Source organism: Physeter macrocephalus, chromosome 21 (genome assembly GCF_002837175.3).
Source record: "Physeter macrocephalus isolate SW-GA chromosome 21, ASM283717v5, whole genome shotgun sequence".
Lineage (NCBI taxonomy): Eukaryota > Metazoa > Chordata > Mammalia > Artiodactyla > Physeteridae > Physeter > Physeter macrocephalus.
The window spans coordinates 56,324,635-56,344,696 of record NC_041234.1 but is presented as its reverse complement, the minus strand read 5'-3'; the positions used below and the strand labels follow the sequence as shown (position 1 = coordinate 56,344,696).

At 34.9% G+C, this 20,062-nt stretch overlaps 1 protein-coding gene and 1 non-coding gene across 2 annotated transcripts in view; one reads left to right on the top strand and one right to left on the bottom strand.

The window, feature by feature from the left end:
- Positions 1–20,062, bottom strand: part of SH3BGRL (SH3 domain binding glutamate rich protein like) — an 89,744-nt gene that overhangs the window by 27,786 nt on the left and 41,896 nt on the right. The gene's annotated exons all lie outside the window — the stretch shown is intronic.
- TRNAE-CUC (transfer RNA glutamic acid (anticodon CUC)) lies at positions 16,451–16,523 on the top strand. Its single transcript has one exon. It is a non-coding gene; the product is annotated as a tRNA-Glu (tRNA).

The following is a 20,062-nucleotide window of genomic DNA, read 5'->3' as shown; positions in this document are numbered from 1 at the left end:
TGTTTTCTTAATTTTTCTTTCTGATAGTTTGTTTTTAACGTATAGAAATATAATAGATTCCTGTATATTAATTTTGTATCCTGCAACTTTACCAACTTCATTGACGAGTTCTAATAGTTTTATTTTGGCATCTGTAGGATTTTTTATATGTAGTATCATGTGATCTGCAAATAGTGACAGTTTTACTTCTTCCTTTCCAATGTGGACTCCTTTTATTTCTTTTTTTTCTGTCTGATTGCTGTGGATAGGATTGCTAATACTGTGTTGAATAATAGTGGTGAGAGTGGGCATCTTTGTCTTGTTCCTGATCTAGGAGGAGGTGCTTTCAGCTTTTCACCATTGAATATAATGTTAGCTCTGTGGGCTTGTCATATATATGGTCTGTATTATGTTGAGGTGTGTTCCCTCTATGCCCACTTTCTGAACATATAATTGGATGTTTTTTATCATAATTGGATGTTGAATTTTATCAAAAGCTTTTTCTTCATCTATTTAGATGATCATATGGGTTTTTTCCTTCCATTTGTTAATGTGGTGTATCACATCAATTGATTTGCTAATGTTGAAAAATCCTTGCATCCCTGGGATAAATCCCACTTGATCATGGTGTATGATCCTTTTAATATATTGTTGGAGTTGCTGTGCTAATATCTTGTTGAAGATTTTTGCATATATGTTCATCAGTGATATTGACCTGTAATTTTCTTCTTTTGTGTGATATCTTTGTCTGGTTTTGGTATCAGGGTGATGCTGGCTTCATAGAATGAGTTTGGAAGTTCCTTCCTCTGCAGTTTTTTGGAATAATTTGAGAAGGATAGGTTTTAACTCTTCTACATATGTTTGTTAGAATTCACCTGTGAAGCCATATGGTCCTGGACTTTTGTTTGTTAAGAGTATTTTAAATTATTGATTCAATTTCATTACCAGTAATCTTTCTGTTCATATTTTCTGTTTCTTCCTGATTCAGTCTTGGGAGATTGTACATTTCTAGGACGTTGTCCATTTCTTCTAGGTTGTCCATTTTATTAATGTATAGTAGTTCATAGCAATCTCTTATGATCCTTTGTATTTCTGTTGTGTTGGTTGTAACTTTTCCCCTTTTATTTCTGATTTATTGATTTGGGCCCTCTCTCTTTTTTTTCTTGATGAGTCTGGCTAAAGGTTTATCATTTTGTTTATGTTTTCAAAGAACCAGCTCTTAGTTTCATTGTTTCTTTTTCTATTTTTTTTTTTTAGTATTTCATTTATTTCTGCTCTGCTCTTTATTATTTCTTTTCTTCTACTAACTTTGTTCTTCTTTTTCTAGTTCCTTTAGATGTAAGGTTAGACCGTTATTTGAAATTTTTCTTGTTTTCTGAGATAAGCTTGTATTGCGATAAACTTCTCTGTTAAAACAACTTTCACGGCATCCCATAGTTTTAGGACCATTGTGTTTTCATTTTTATTTGTCTCCAGGTATTTTTTTATTTCCTCTTTGATTTCTTCAGTGATTCATTGTTTGTTTAGTAACATAATGTATAGCCTCCATTTGTTTGTCTTTTATTTTTTGCAGCTTTTTTAAAAAATTGGGGTACAGTCTCTTTACCATATTGTGTTAGTTTCTGCTGTACAATGAAGTGAGTCAGCTATATGTATACATATATCCCCTCCCTCTTGGACCTCCCTCCCCCACATCCCATCTATCTAGGTCACCAAAGAGCAGCAAGCTGAGCTCCCTGTGCTATACAACAGGTTCCTATAGCTATCTGTTTTACACAGGGTAGTGTATATATGTCAATCCCAATCTCCCAATTCCTCCCGCCCCCCTTTCCCCAATTGGGAGATTGGGATTGACATATATACACTACCCTGTGTAAAACAGATAGCTATAGGAACCTGTTGTATAGCACAGGGAGCTCAGCTTGCTGCTCTTTGGTGACCTAGATAGATGGGATGTGGGGGAGGGAGGTCCAAGAGGGAGGGGATATATGTATACATATAGCTGACTCACTTCATTGTACAGCAGAAACTAACACAATATGGTAAAGAGACTGTACCCCAATTTTTTAAAAAAGCTGCAAAAAATAAAAGACAAACAAATGGAGGCTATACATTATGTTACTAAACAAACAATGAATCACTGAAGAAATCAAAGAGGAAATAAAAAAATACCTGGAGACAAATAAAAATGAAAACACAATGGTCCTAAAACTATGGGATGCCGTGAAAGTTGTTTTAACAGAGAAGTTTATCGCAATACAAGCTTATCTCAGAAAACAAGAAAAATTTCAAATAACGGTCTAACCTTACATCTAAAGGAACTAGAAAAAGAAGAACAAAGTTAGTAGAAGAAAAGAAATAATAAAGAGCAGAGCAGAAATAAATGAAATACTAAAAAAAAAAAATAGAAAAAGAAACAATGAAACTAAGAGCTGGTTCTTTGAAAACATAAACAAAATGATAAACCTTTAGCCAGACTCATCAAGAAAAAAAAGAGAGAGGGCCCAAATCAATAAATCAGAAATAAAAGGGGAAAAGTTACAACCAACACAACAGAAATACAAAGGATCATAAGAGATTGCTATGAACTACTATACATTAATAAAATGGACAACCTAGAAGAAATGGACAACGTCCTAGAAATGTACAATCTCCCAAGACTGAATCAGGAAGAAACAGAAAATATGAACAGAAAGATTACTGGTAATGAAATTGAATCAATAATTTAAAATACTCTTAACAAACAAAAGTCCAGGACCATATGGCTTCACAGGTGAATTCTAACAAACATATGTAGAAGAGTTAAAACCTATCCTTCTCAAATTATTCCAAAAAACTGCAGAGGAAGGAACTTCCAAACTCATTCTATGAAGCCAGCATCACCCTGATACCAAAACCAGACAAAGATATCACACAAAAGAAGAAAATTACAGGTCAATATCACTGATGAACATATATGCAAAAATCTTCAACAAGATATTAGCACAGCAACTCCAACAATATATTAAAAGGATCATACACCATGATCAAGTGGGATTTATCCCAGGGATGCAAGGATTTTTCAACATTAGCAAATCAATTGATGTGATACACCACATTAACAAATGGAAGGAAAAAACCCATATGATCATCTAAATAGATGAAGAAAAAGCTTTTGATAAAATTCAACATCCAATTATGATAAAAAACATCCAATTATATGTTCAGAAAGTGGGCATAGAGGGAACACACCTCAACATAATACAGACCATATATATGACAAGCCCACAGAGCTAACATTATATTCAATGGTGAAAAGCTGAAAGCACCTCCTCCTAGATCAGGAACAAGACAAAGATGCCCACTCTCACCACTATTATTCAACACAGTATTAGCAATCCTATCCACAGCAATCAGACAGAAAAAAAAGAAATAAAAGGAGTCCACATTGGAAAGGAAGAAGTAAAACTGTCACTATTTGCAGATCACATGATACTACATATAAAAAATCCTACAGATGCCAAAATAAAACTATTAGAACTCGTCAATGAAGTTGGTAAAGTTGCAGGATACAAAATTAATATACAGGAATCTATTATATTTCTATACGTTAAAAACAAACTATCAGAAAGAAAAATTAAGAAAACAACCCTATTTACTGTCACATCAAAAAGAATAAAATACCTAGGAATAAATCTAAGTAAGGAGATAAAAGACCTGTACTCGAAAAACTATAAGAGATGGATAAAAGAAATTGAAGATGACACAAACAGATGGAAAGATATACTGTGTTCATAGAATGGAAGAATTAATATTGTTAAAATTAACATACTATCCAAGGTGATCTACAGATTCAATGCAATCCCTACTAAAACATCAATGGCATTTTTCACAGAACTAAAACAAATAATTCTATAATTTCTATGGAAACACAAAAGACCCCAAATAGCCAAAACAATCTTGAGAAAGAGGAACAAAGCTGAAGGTATCAAAGTCCCTGATTTCAAACTATACTAAAAAGCTACAGTAATCAAAACAGTATGGTACCAGCACAAAAACAGACACAGATGACTGGGACTGAATTGAGAGCGCAGAAGTGCACCCATTATATGGCCTATTAATCTATGACAAAGGAGGCAAGAATATACAGTGGGGAAAAGAAAGCCTCTTTAATAAATGGTGCTGGTATAACTTTACAGCTACATGTAAAAGAAGCAAACCAAACTACTTTTTCACACCATATACAAAAATAAACTCAAAATGGATTAAAGATTTAAATGTAAGACCTGAAACCATAAAACTTCTAGGAGAAAGCATGGGCAGTATGCTCTCTGACATCAGTCTCAGCAATACTTTTTGGATATGTCTCTTCAGGCAAGGGAAACAAAAGAAAAATAAACAAATGAGACTACATTAAACTAAAAAGCTTCTTGCACAGTGAAGGAAACTAAACAAAATGAAAAGGCTGCCTACTTAATGGGAGATTACAAACAATATATCCAATGAGGTGTTAATATCTAAAATATACAACAAAATCAAACAACTAACATCAAAAAAAACATGCTGATTAAAAAGTGGGCAGAGGACCTGAATAGACATTTTTTCTAAAGAAGACATACAGATGGACAGGCACATGAAAAGATGCTCAACATCACTAATCATCAGGGAAATCAAAACCAAAATGATATATCACCTCATACCTGTCAGAATGGCTATTATCCAAAAGACAACAAATACCAGTGTTGGCAAGGATATGGAGAAAAGGGAAACCTCATGCAGTAACACTGGGAATATAAATTGGTGCAGCCACTATTTAAAAACAATACTGAGTTTTCCAAAAATATTAAAAATAGAAGTACCATACAATCCAGCAATTCCATTCCTGCGTGTTTAGCTAAAAAAAATGAAAACACTAATTTGAAAAGATACATGCACCCCTATATTCATTGCAACATTATTTACAATAGCCAAGATATGGATGCAACCTAAGTGCCCATCAATAGATGAATGGATAAAGAAAATGTGATATATATACACACTGGAATATTAAAAAAAATTATGTTGTGTATTTTATTTATTTATTTATTATTAATTTTTTTGGCTGTGTTGGGTCTTCATTGCTGCACACGGGCTTTCTCCAGTTGCGGCAAGCCGGGGCTACTCTTCGTTGTGGTGAGTGGGCTTCTCATTGTTGTGGCTTCTCTTGTTGCAGAGCACGGGCTCTAGGCACTTGGGCTTCAGTAGTTGCAGCACAGGGACTTAGTAGTTGTGGCACATGGGCTCTAGTGTGCAGGCTCAGTAGTTGTGGCACACAGGCTTAGTTGCTCTGTAGCATGTGGGATCTTCCCGGACCAGGGACTGAACCCATGTGCCCTGCATTGGCAAGCAGATTCTTAACTACTGCACCACCAGGGATGTCCCTACACACTGAAATATTACTCAGCCATAAGAAAGAATGAAATCTTGCCATATGTGACAACATGGATAGCCCTAGAGGGTGTTATACAAATGAAATAAGTCAGAGAGAAAAAGTCAAATACTATAAGATTTCACTTATATGTCAAATCTAAAAAACAAAACAAATGAACAATCATAACAAAAGAGAAATAGAGTCATAGATAAGTAGAACAAACAGGTAGTTGGCAGAGGGAAGGGAAAGCTGGGGAGGACAGAAATAGGTGAGGAAGATTAAGAGGTAGAAAGTTCCAGTTACAAAATAAATGAGTTAAGGGTATGAAATGTACAGTGTGGGGAATATAGTCAATTATTATGTAATATCTTTGTAAGGTGACGGAGGGTATCTAGACTTATCATGGTGATCATTTTGAAATGTATAGCAATATTGAATTACTGTGTCGCATACCAGGAACTAACATAATGTCATAGGTCAATTGTACTTCAAAACTAAACAGTAAAACAAACTCATAGAAAAAGAGATTAGATTTGTGGTTACCAGAGGCAGAGGTTGGAGGGAGGGGAAATTGGATGAAGGTAGTCAAAAAGTACAAATTTCCAGTTATAAGATAAATGAGTGCTAGGGATGTAATGTACAACTAAGAAATATAATTAAAACAGCTATATACGATATATGAAAGTTGTTAAAGACAGTAAATCCCAAGAATTCTCATCACAAGGAAAATGTTTTTTTCCTATTTCATTAATTTGGTACCATATGAGATGATGGATATTCACTACATTTATTGTAGTAATAATTTCATGATTATGTAAGTCAAACATTATGTTGTACACCTTAAACTTATACAATGTTGTATGTCAATTATATCTCAGTAATACTGGATAAAAAATAAAGTTGCATCTTTCTGTGAAAAAAAATTAAAAGAAAGAATGCAGTTCCTAAGTACACACTAGGCCTTAAGGCCATTGTTCTTACCTTAATATCAGTAAAAGTAAAATAAAATAGAGATGTTATTTATGGGCTCAAGGAATTTATAAACTATAAGATTATAAATTCCATACTAGCAGGCGATTTAAGCAATGGAATATAGCCATCCCTTAATCAAAGACTGGTCTCTTTCTGCTGCAGGGAAATGTGTGGATTAGGAGTGGGCTGATAAAGGGAAACAAAGGGACACAGAACTCGATTTAGGGTGTGCTAACAATGGACCGCAGAATTTTATATGTAGCAGGTCCTTCTCTGCTTTGCACCAAATTTACTCTTACTCTAAATTATAGTATAATAATATTATTGACTAAGTGTTTTTTATGGGCCAGGCACTATACATGCTTACATTATTTAATTATCACAAAAATCTTATGAGCTGCTATTATTTTCATTCCAGATTCACAGATGAAGAAACTAACATTCAAATGGATTAGAAACTTTCTCCTAAGCACACACTTGCCCAAGATCTGTCAAAGTAAAAGGTGCCACTTAAACACTAAGCATAATGAATAACAAAATATTACCATACTTGTTATCTCATGGTAATTAGACTGTCTGTCAACTTAATGATGTCTTCGTGAGTGCAGAAATGGCTCATAATTCTTTTGTATCCTTCTTAATTCCAAAGCTTGGTCTAAAGTAAGGGCAAGAAAACCTGTTGATTATTTTAAAGGTTTTATACACAGGATAGATTTTCCTAGATGACCCCTTCAGTCCTTTCCCACTCTGAAGTACTGTGATAATGAAACAAAGAAACATGCCAAAGCAATAAAAGCCTCCTGGAACTTTAAGACTTGGAAAGAAAAAGTTACCATGAAGAATCAATGATTCATATTAATTTCATTGTTTATACCAAAAGAAGAAAAATTATCTTCATTTAAAACTGTCATATGTTTGGACAAATAAAATATGAAGTTGAGAACAGTCCAAAGTATTTCCACGAAAGTATCAGTGACTTGTGACTAAAGGTGCCTATGGGAAATGAGTGCTGAGGGGGAAATAGGGTAACAGGTGCTTGAGGCTGTTCTGGAAGCTTTAGGAGTGTCCTTAAAGCAAAAGCCTTTCTTGAAACAAATCACACTGTTACAATACAATCAAACATCAAAGCTAAATATTTGTGACAAGTACTAGCCTAACATAGGTGGATTTTATGTTTCATAAAATTTCAGATTGTTTGCACTAAGAATTTAAAAATAAACGGACCAATTCATTTCAGCTTCCACCTCCCTGCCTTAATCACAATCATTATCAACTCAGTACAGTGAGTTACTATACAGATTTCATTCCTCTTTAGGAGAATTTTGTCATAATGGAAGGAAGGGAATTTGGTATATGAAGAGGTATAAAATGAAGAGGTATAAATCGCTGGTGATTTTATAGTCAGCAAAGATGTTCTCCAACTCACCACCTCTCTATGAAACAAATTCTGGCAGTGAGGAAACCTAATTACAAAAACCACGGCTTTCTCCTAAAGCCACACTTCCTGCAAATGCTACAGGGCTTCGAATTCCAGTCAGACAGATTCTCCAGGCAGCCATATAAGGGTAAGCAAAAACACACAAATCCTCCAACAGGCTGACGTAAGGTCACAGGGCAGGCACATGAGAACCAAATATGGTAGTTAAATTCTCCAGCTCACAACAGATACTTAAAAAAAAAAAAACTGCAACCATGAACTCCAAGTTCTTGAATCACAAGAAAAGTAATAAGCAATTAATCTATTTTTATTAGTGTTGACTGGATGACAAATATGATCCAGTCTACCGTATATTACACCAGCTCTGCCTTTTTAATCCTTTCCTTTTCTGCAGCAGGAAAGGCTACTGTGAAATGTGCAGCCGAAGTGGGCAACAGGGTATTACATCTAAATAAACTAGTCCAATCTGCCTACAGAAAGAAATACAGATTTCCCAAGAGCTCCATGAGAATAGTGTCTGCCCCATTGTAAGGAAGGCACTACACTATGACTAAGAAAAGTATCCATATAAGTGACATCATTTGATACTAAGGATAAGTCCTGCGGGATCCTTGTCCTCATTTAAACTCAAGAATAGAACAACATAAAGAGAAGATAATTTCCCCTACTTCTCACTACCAAAACACCATGATTAACAGTAGGTAAGATACTATCCTTTTTTCCAATGATCATAGAATTCTAATTAGCATTATCAATATGCCTTGGTAATTTTGAAAGCTGCTAATTCAGTCAAAGTCAAATAAAACCAAAAGCATTCTGAGAGGGTGCATCAAGAGCCATGGAAACCTTCATGTTCCTTGATCCAGTAATTTCACCTCTGGATTCCTAGTCTAAGTAAATAATCCAAAAGAGGGTAGAAATTGTGTGCCTGAAGAGGTTATGCAAAGTTTTGGTGTGTTTTTCTTGTTTTCATTAACTTGTTTGTTTTTTAGTGGTGGAGAATTGAAAGTTGCCTGCATGTCCAACCATTTGTACTTAGTTAAATAAACAGTGATGTGATCATTCAAAAGATTGCTATGAATGCATTAAAACTGACCACTGTACAATTATGTAGCAACAAGGAAAAATAGTTATGATATAAAGAGTGAAAAAAAGTCTACAGAATCATGTTTTTGCTGTGATTCCAACTGTGAAAAGGAGAACTATGTATGTTTTTAAAAGACTAGACAGGAATTCAAACACAATTATTACAACCTCTTAGAACAGGAGTGAGGGCTTAGCACCTTGCTCAGATGACTAATTAAGCTGTGTTGGGATTATGAGATTATGGGAATTCCCCCCGCCAAACTTTTCCAGTGGTTTTATATAGCTTTACATAATTTTTTAAAATATTTAAAAAAAATCAATTCATGTATATTGAGCTCATAGTAGAGGCAATACAATATAATGGAAAGACCACTGACCATGGCCCCCATGATCTTCACCTCCTGGCATTTACTTCTTTATAGAATCCCTTCCCCTGGAGTGTGGGCAGGAGCTGTTACTTGCTTCCAATCAGTAGAATATGGCAAAAGTGTTGGGATGTCACTCTAGTGATGATGTTATTACACAAGGCTTTATCTCTCTAGCTGACTCACACTAGAGTCTCTCTCTCCTTTGTTGGATACAAAGAAGCAACTGCCAAGAGTATAACAGCTTCAAGGAAATTAATTCTGCCAACAACCACATGAGTTTGAGATGGATTCTTTTATAGTAGAGTCCCCAGATAAGAAACCTGTCCTGGTTGACAACTTGATTACAGCCTTGTAGGACCTAGCTAAGCTATACCAGGACTCCTGACCTACAGGCACTGTGATATAATAGATGTGTATTATTTTAAGCCACTAAATTTATAGTAATTTGTTAAACAGCATAGAAAACTAATACAGAACCCAAATAACTTGGGTTTGAATCTCAGATCCTTCACTTATTATCTGTGTGACACAGCAAGTTGATTAACCTCTCTGACTCTCAAATTCCTCATTTATTAATTGAGAGTAATAATATTCGCTTCCCAGAACTGTTGTACAGAAAATTACAGACAACAGAAGCAATGTGCCTTTGACACTGACTGCCACAAAATATGCTAGATTGTAAATTTTAAGGTCTCTCAAGGCTGAAACTTTATCTATCTTGCTCATCATTCTATACAGTGCCTATAATCATATCTGACCCATAGCAGGTGTTCTATAAATATGCACCAAATGAATAAATAAATGAAGATAAGCTCTCAAGGAAATGTAGCTACTTTAAATATACATAAGGAACTGTAGTTATACATAATTGAAAGAGAACCCCTGCCTTCAAGGTATTAAAAACAATGAATTACACCATAGTGCATCAATCACAATATAGGACAGCCTTTCTGGAGCAGTATGATAGTGAGGATATGCAGATAAGGAGCCAGACTCTGGAATCAAACATAAGAAAATTGTATCTGCAAAATTCAATGTAATCTTTTGATAAACTGCTATCAATATCAATAGAAAATATACTTATATGAAGATGATAAAAGAGGTATTTAAATCAAGCAGTGTAGTCACTAGATAGTCACGATGAGTGGTTTGTAAAATACTAGACTGATGCCTGAACATTTGTAAAGTCTAATGACTTTCCTCAGTCACTTCATGGGGCTCTTGAGAAGTAAGGTGGGCTATTTAGCACATCTAGGAAATGTCTGAGGGACAACTCAGAGACTGTAAAATTCTCCATGAGAAACCTCAGAAAGATGCAACTATTTATTGCATTACAGCAAAATCCCAGCATTGTGCTCAGAAAAAGTGTCTACCAAAGTAAAAAATTTTACTCTGGTAACAATCCCATTAAAAAGTACTTCTAATATACGAGAATCTAATAGAAAATTGACTGGCAGTTAAATATTGTCAAGCAATACATTCCTTGAGACCTATTCAATTTCCATTAAAAACATCCTGCCATATTGTAAAATTATTCTGTTTCATAGATTGGCTTCTTTTTTGGCATCTATTAAAAGGCTCCCAATTGATAAATAAATCTGAAGCAGTAGAAAAAATTCCAAAGTTAAGTCAATTTGAATCACAAAACCTATACTCACAACACTCAGCTAATGTTCACTGTAAAAATCCACCAATATTTGTTTCTGTGAAAAAGGGAAGACCAAAAATATTGGTGAACAATGAATAAGGAATCATTGACTCAATCTCTGAAAGTCCCCCAAATCATTTTGTGAAGAAAAACAGTAATACTCACACAGACAAAGACACATGCACATTCTCAGAAATGCAATTTCTAATCACTCGAGGTTGAAGGAAAATGATTTCTCCACTTCCTTTTACTTTTTCAAAGGGAAAGGAAGCTGTATTTACATATGTCCTACTGAATTTTCAACCCAAAGACATCGCTTTGCTATGACCAAATTCTCCCTCAGTACAATAAAAATATTTTAAGGCAATTACTTTTTCAAATTCAAGAGTCATATTATTGTAGCAATAGACAGAAGGGGAACAAAACATAAAGAATGTTTCAGGGAGGTCTGACCTATTGCTAATGGCATCACTCAAAGTAGGCAGAGAATCTCAGTCTAACACCCACCATGAAGCAAAGCATCGAATGCAGAAAAGAACCATAATCTTTTCACATTGATCAAATTCATGGAAATGGCACAAAATGCTCCAATTCATCTTCCTTAAATTCAATTTATTTACCTTTAAAATGACTATTTTATCAAATCTGTAATAACAGGAGATAGTGAATCTTTGTATACGTTATCTAATGGGGAGATTTTCACAAATAATTGTCAGATTTTAGATCACAGGGTCAACTTTCCAAATAATTAAAACCTTATCTAACTAAATAGCATGCTTTATTACTGTCATATAGTGAGACAAATAGGTATGACTTCACTTTTTTTCATACTGAAAACAAAGATAGCCACCCAATTTAAAGCTAACCCTCAGTTACAGTCTATTTAAGGTAAAGGACTTTAAGTGGCCTTATGCAAACATATGATGATTACATGTTTTTTGCTTTTTTAATGGAATTTGTGAGAATATCCACAAATAAATGTATATTACTAAATGTTGTTTAACAATCTAAAAGTTTTTTATATAATGTTTCTTCAGGGTTGTAGGCTCAGTTGGTAGATAATTCTTGGTCTGGTTACCTTCACATACACAAAAAACTGCATGTCCCTGGTCACTCTCTCTAGACCCTTCTGGGAAAATAACTGCTAACCACATCCAGCTAATGGTGGGTCCATAGCATAATCCTTACACCTAAAGGGCTGCCTGTGATTTCAGAAAACACAAAAACAAAAAAAAACAAATACTACCATTTCACACTAACTTCGCTGTAGTACTGATTTTTTTCCTCTATAGTTGGTGAGGTGATTAATATTTCATAACAAAGGAAATTAAACTTTCCTTTCAAGGGACCATGGCAACTCAGAGAATTCTGTATCCTGCCCCAAACAAACGCATTTGCCATAGGAGAAAGAATTAGTCTGAAGCCTGAACAGTGTGTCCCACGTGAACATTCCAGAGAACAATATGAATGTACTCCCAGACTCAAGCCATAAAGCATATTCCAAACTGTCCAGCTGAGAACAATTGCCATGTATTACCTAATTAGTTAAATAAGACCAGGATCAAATGGTCCAAGAAATTAACCAACTAGCAAGCTAAGGCTGCTGAAACAAAAGAGGCCTGAGTCAGGTAGTTCTGTGGGCTCATCAGTGACTTTTTGGTGCAATTTAATTGCTACCATTGTTATTTGGACTATAACCATCGAGAACAACAGCATGTCCAGCAATAGGAACTGCTGTCAAGGATGGTGAAAGGTCTGCTATTTTTACTCCACTTGCAAACTAATAAGTAAACCTGCCACAGTTTTAAGGATGGTGGCAGAAAACATGAGATTTCTGGGTCATAGCAACAGCAGTAGCCAGAGTATCAGCATTTTCTTGTACCTATTCCCTGATCCTCAATTCTTATAGGGTGACACAGGGCACCAGGTTAGGGAACCTGGATCTTTCGTACTGAGCAGTAAGCAAATCTTCCCTTTGCTTTAGAGAGAGACACTATCTCATTTTTTTCAAGGCTGTTTGCATCCTTGAAAAGATAATACAGAACAAAAAGTCATTGGCTCTGCTTACAATATGTATGCAAATACAAGAGATGAATGGAAAACTGTCTGCCAGCATCTACCATGTACAACCTATTTGGCTATTATAGAGTTCTCAGCTCTTGTCTTATACATTTCTGAAGGAGAAGCTAATATCGACATCAAATGCAGTTTTGGGTGATGACATCCTGTAATTTCACCACCTGGCTGAATAGAAAATTGTAGGAGTAAAGTTGTAGAGAAATTCAATTAAAAATAGAAATCATGGGGCTTCCCTGGTGGCGCAGTGGTTGAGAGTCCGCCTGTCGATGCAGGGGACACGGGTTCGTGCCCCGGTCTGGGAGGATCCCACATGCCGCGGAGCGTTTAGGCCCGTGAGCCATGGCCGCTGAGCCTGCGCGTCCGGAGCCTGTGCTCCGCAACGGGAGAGGCCGCAACAGTGAGAGGCCCGCGTACCAAAAAAAAAAAAAAAAAAAAAAAATAGAAATCATGGATTCTGTAAGACTGAACTCTTCTACATCCAGGGATAACACATTCATTCAGCAGTCCCTCATAATATGGGTTGTTTATTTGTAAAATCAATTCTTGTGACCAATGTTACATCTTTAACTTCTCTCACTCTAAACCCAAATATCCATATGTGTACCAAAAGACAAAAACTAAATCATGATCTCATTTTAAAGTCTAGACAAGCTGCAAAGCATTTATTCTCTCTGTAAACATGCTTTTACCCTAAGGATTTTGTTCCTGATTCAGGAAATGATTTGTTGAAATAAATCTGATACTAGTCAAGTTTAAAAAAGAAAAAAGAAAATAACTGGCAGTTATCTTTACAGAATTCTTATTGAAAGTAAAGTATATGAAAGAAGGATTTTAATGTCTGGTGTTACTACTAAAATGCTATGTAAGGATAATTACTTTTTATTTTGTTCTGTTTTGATTTTAATCAATATTAAAAGGAAGCATAAATTGTAAGGAATGTAAATTGCAGAAATTAAAATACTCATTTTACCTTATGATTTTTAAAGTGTTTCACTGCTTACAACAGATTATAGGACATTTTCCATGGGAAGCCAATAAGACATATTCTCTTCATTAAAATTTATACGCACAGGGGAATGAATTATTCCAAGGAATCACCTCATGATCTGATAGTAGATCATTTACTGACATATATCTAATTGCCCTAAGCATCTGACTCACTCATTCTATAGTAAAGAATCACAGGTATAATTAACAGAAAACAAGTATTGAATCCATGCCTATCATGGCCTTTCTAAAATTTGAATGTTACTTATTAACTCTGTGCAATCTACCAAAGCAATAAAATCTCATAATACCTGTTTGTTGATTGGCAGATATGCAGTTTCCTTAAGCATTAATGGATCTTTTAAAAGATCTACATGAGAAATATTTGTTAATGATTCTTCATCATAGTATCCTGCAAATTTTTAACATTAGGTTTGAGACACATAAACTCTTCGGTGACTAGTCTTGTAGGGGAACAGGGAAAAATCACCAAATATACTTTTCTTAGTGTAAAAACAAGTAAAAGTGTTGAACATAGTTTAAAGAGATTTGCTGCTATACTGTAATTAATTTAAAAATAATTTAAAATATTTTTTCTATTTTTTTCAGTCCATGAAATCTCCCCCCTCCCCACCCCGAAATCTTGTAGATAAGTTCTTGTTCCATAGCCTAGCTCTTCAGGGAACATGAAAGGAGAAAACACCATTCCTGTTTTAGAAAAGTTTAAAATTTAGTAGGACACTAAATTTAATTTGCTACACTTCAGTAAAATATTTGTGATAGGTAAATATTTTTAAATATTTATGTCGTGCTAAATATTACACTAAGCACTCTACATGCATTATCTCATTTTAATAGATGAGAATACAGCTCTTAGAACAGTTAACCTTTCCCAAGAAGACACAGTGAGATAATGGTGGAACGGAGATTCAAAGTAAGCAGCTTGACTCCAGCTGCTTGAATCCACCACATTATACAAATGGAAGTTAAGTAGTTAAGGTATAAATAAGAAAATAATACTAGTATATTTTAAATAATTAGGAAAGTTTTCATTCTAAGGATTGAAAAGGAGTAGGGTAACCAGTAGTCAATGAAAAAACCAATGGCTTTAGAAAAGCATAAGTTTAAAATATAAAATTACTTTCTTTGAAGACTTACAGAAACATACTTTAAGCAGTTTTCTCCATTTTAGTACATATTTTTGTCTAATACATTTTCCCAGCATTACTTTCTTTTCAAAACTAGAACTAAAATTAAAAATGGATTTAAAATGTATAAAAAACAAGCAATAATCATACAATTTATTAGACTGCCCAACTTAGTTTATGATAAAAAGGAGAGAGCTAGGTGTTCCCTGCTTTGGGAAAGTCCTGGGAAATTTCTTTAATTATGTAGTATTCGTTTAAAACCAGCAGGCTTTTTTTTTTTAATATCAGAAATTTAGAAATTTAGAGTAAGATCTATGGTATAAGTTAAAACTATATTTCGTTTCTACTCTCCACCAGATGGTATGTTATCGAATATATTTCCCTTGAGGCTGTACTGAATACATTCATTTCTAAATAAACACAGCTGCTGACCAGTTCGGAGAACAATTCTCATTACAATTGCTGATCAGTATGATCTGTGGCATTCATCTAGATGAAGGTGTGTTTAGTGAAGGTCTGGAAATTCTGGTCTTTCTTGTCGAACCACTGTGAAGTCGTTTGACCAAAAGTTAAGGGTGGCATATTTTTTTGTAACTACTACATGTGCAGACACAGATGGAATTTATTTGCAATGTTAAAATGTTCCATTGAAAGGACAGCTGCAATTATTTCACCCTTTTCTATCAAGATATCTGGTATATCGGAGTAATTTTCCCTCTAGCCTAGCACAGAGTAGGGCCCTCACCAAACCCTCCCTCACAGCAAGAGAACTGATTTATATGGCATGGCCTGGTCTAGAAAGGAGATACCCATAATTTCTGTTTATTCAGCAGGGCAGCAGGACATAGAATGAAGGTCTCTAGCTCTTCCATCCAGCAGAGGGAAGGAACACATTTGGATACATTCAATACGTGATTCTAATAAATCTACTAGTAAAATTGAAAAAAAGACATGCTTGTTTGTGAACACCATTTAGTGAGAGGAAAAAAAGCTTAAATTAAGGTCTAAATTCTGCATTTTTAATGCACATATGGCTCGCCTTATGAAGAACCACAATTTGGCCCTGAAAATTTGTTCTTTAAAGGAAAAAATTTAGCTGAAGTTTGTAAACTTTATATAAATTAGGCTACTGTATACCAATGAATGCAAACTTTTACCAACCATACCAAAAATTAATTTTAAAGGAGGAGGAGGAAAAAAGAGACGAGGAAGAGGAAGTACAACACCAAATTTGCATTATAGAAGGTATTATGCCTTAGACTAGAATAATCACAAGTCCATAATTCTAAAACATGGAGACCAGAATGCTGCTTAGTAGATTGAATTTTAAAAGTTAAAACCTCTACTATAGGGAATTCCCTGGTGGTCCAGTGGTTAGGACTCTGTGCTCTCACTGCTGAGGGCCCAGGTTCAATCCCTGGTCGGGGAACTAAGATCCCACAATCCACGTGGTGTTGCCAAAAACCAAAAACCTCTACTATATTAAAAATATTTTTAATTTATTTTTACTTATACACTGTGAAATTCACTCGCTTGGTATGCATGTCTATGGATTTTCACAAATGCATAGAGTCATGTAACCACCACCACAATCAGAACAATTCTCTGACTCCCCCCCAAATTCCCTTGTGCTACTCCCTTGCAGCATTAGTTTTTATAATTAAAATTTCAGTTCACAGATATTCTTCTTAACTACTAGTTACTTACTGGTTTCTTGGTTTCTCTCAACCCTTTTGCTGAATTCTTATTATTAGCTTTTGCACAGAAACAAATGGATAAGGTCTGTATGTCAGGTCAGCAAGTATTTATGAAACGCTTGTTCTGGGCCCAGCATTGCACTACATTCTCTGGGGACTACAAGAGAAGATAAAAATACTACATAAGAAGGGAGCTCATAGGCATGTGAAACTTTACAGTAGTCCAAGACGTTATTTAATGGAATGCTTAATTGTGAGATTATGAAAGGGATTCTTAACTTAGAACTTAGGGTCTGTGACTCCCCTAAAATGTGTATGTGTATGTCTTTGGGAAGAAGCTCCAGAGCTTCCATCAGGTTATCAGGTTGACTAGAGTGAAAGATCCATAGGTGTTTTAGAAAGGAAATAACAATGGAAGAGGCAGGATGGAAATGATTGCTGGTAAATCTTACAATCCAATAAGCAACAGAAAGACAACCTTCACATAGCACTTTAAGCCTTTACACCCATTACTTTAATTTGAACCAAGAAGCATTTGGAGAAGGTTCTTAAGCCATGAAATGAGATGAGGGAAACAGTGTTTGAGGAAAATTAGAAGAGCAGTAGTATGCAGGATTGATGGGTTGAAATGGATGAGTTGAAAACAGATTATTGGTAAGAAGTTATTGTTTAGGTTTAAAGCGTCCAGGGTCAATTGGAAGGTGTGAGCTGTAAAAGTGCAGAGGAGAATCTAAGAGACATTATTAAAAGAAAAATTGATAGGCTTCACTGATGGATAGGTTGGGAAAGTTTAAGGAATAAGATTTATTTAATCAATCACTCATTTAACATGTTATTTATTGAGCCGAGCCTATTAGGTTCCTGGCACTTGTTCTAGGCATCAGAGAAAGAGCGATAAACAAGACAGACAAGGAAGGTTCCTGCCCCCACAGAGTTTATAATCTAATGAGAGGAAACAGTTTATAATCTAATAATAGGAAAACAAATTAATAGACAAAATAATTTCAGACAGTGATTAACTGATAAATTCTATAAGTTATCAAAGTATCAGTATGAAAGATGACTTCCAGTATACAAAGGGACAAGTGCAAGAGAACTAAATGTGTACTAATTAATGGACTAGGCTTTTTAAGACAAATTATCTCATTTAATTACAAGATGATACTTACAATAACATGGAACCACTGGCAAACACAGGACATTGTGAAGGCAGACCTTCGATATGCATGTGTATTGTATATGTTGGGGGAGGCAGTATATCTAAGAAGGGAAGAATGATGAGGGGAGTGGCAGAGAGTAAAGATGATGAGTTAAGTTTTAAATAAATTGAGCTAGAAGACTTCTATTTTCAGGAGAAAACAACCCATGAGTATGATAACAAATGTACTATCAGAATTTTTTTTAAAACTACATTGGTACAGCAAAACAAGATGATATATTCAGTAAATGCTATCTTTACAAGTGAAGAGGTTTTAGTTTATTATAAACATATAATGGCTATTCACAGTAGAGAATGAAGAATTGGTAAATCAATTCATTGTGCTTGTCTTTTGCTTTCTACTCTCACAGTTAACTGTTGAGAAAAAGCACGCTTGCTCATCCTACTAGTCCTTGTGTGGAAAAAAATTCTGAAAAAAAATATATACACATATTAACATATAAGTCTTGTTATCCCTACTAGATTAAAATCTCCTCAAGGGCAGGTCACATACCTAATTTATGTTTGTGTCCCTCAGAATACCAAACAGAATGCCTTATACATTGCTAGTACTCAATAAATACTTTTAAGTAAAGACCCCTTCAAGATCTGATTTAAAACACAATGCATCACTTTGATGGTTCTCCTGTCCTGAGAATACTAACTGGATTTATTCTGTTGGCACTGTTACCACTGTAAGCAGTATTTTCATTTTTTAATCAAAGCCTGTTTTGGTCTAATTCTAAATAAGAAGAAAAGGAACTCAAAAAAAGTAGAATATACGAACTTTCAGGCCCAAGAACTAAGCCAGAAAAGAGGCAGGCAAAGGAGTGAAGTAAGTAAAAATGCTTTGCTAGCATCTCTGACTACTCCTAGGATTTTATTTTCCTCTCCCCAACTCCTAAAATGTCCTCTGTTTGTGGACAGTAAAGACTCTTTCTTAAAGCTGTTAACCAAATACATGATGTATGAGCCACTAGAAGAGCTATCTAGAATTGGTTAAAGTTCAAAGATTACTATATATACACAACTGGCTTTTGCTCTCTGCCTGTCTATTTTGAGAAGGGAAACAATTCAAAGATGAAAAATATACCTTTGGGCTACAGGCATGAAATTATGTGCTACATATAGGCATAATACCTCAAGGTTCATAAAAGATGAGGCTCAGTTAAAATTTTCATGTTGATCAACACTTTAAAATTAGGTGGTGCCTTACTACTTATCTACTGTCTCACAACTGATTGGCAGAGATGGCTTCATGAACATAGCTCAAGTAAACATGACCTGTCCAGTCCTGTAATTTATGTGTCCTTCCACCACTCCTTTTTCTTGGCTTTTCTCCCACTTTTTTTTTCTTTTGGTCTGTTTCATACAATTATGAGGTTCTATATAGGAAAGGCACATATGTTAAATAAAAAGATTTTAGAAGTCAGGATGGGAAACTAATCTTTGACAGACAGAAGGCACTCAATAAAAAAGAGGATCAAAATGAATTAATATATATAAAGTGCTTTAAACAATGTCTGACACATAGGATTCAATTAATGTTAGTTGTTGTTATTACTGAAGTTATTATTATATCCAGAGGTGAGAGAGGCAGTATTGGTGTATTGGCAATAATACTGGACTTTGAGTCAGAAAGCTTGTTTAAAAATTTGTCTATTCTAAATACTAGATATGTAATCATAAGCAAGTCACTTAAATTTCTGGGCCTCTGCTTCCTAATGTCCAATAGAGTAACATGGGTGCTTACACTTATAAGTTATCATGAGTATTACTGCAAATGTATGTGAAAGAACTTTGTAAATATAATCAAATAAAGATGTAATTCAATATAATCATCTGACTTTTCTTTCACTATCATACTCCTCACTTGTCTATCTAATCCCCATGGTCTCAAAGTCTCCAGGCTGTGTCTCTTTTCTTACTATAGGTTCCCTGGTACTTCAAAGCCATATCAGTAATTCTTTGCACTATTATCCTATTCTCTCTCTCTCTCTCTCTCTCTCTCTCTCTCTCACACACACACACACACACACACACACACACACACACACACACAAACCCAAAAAA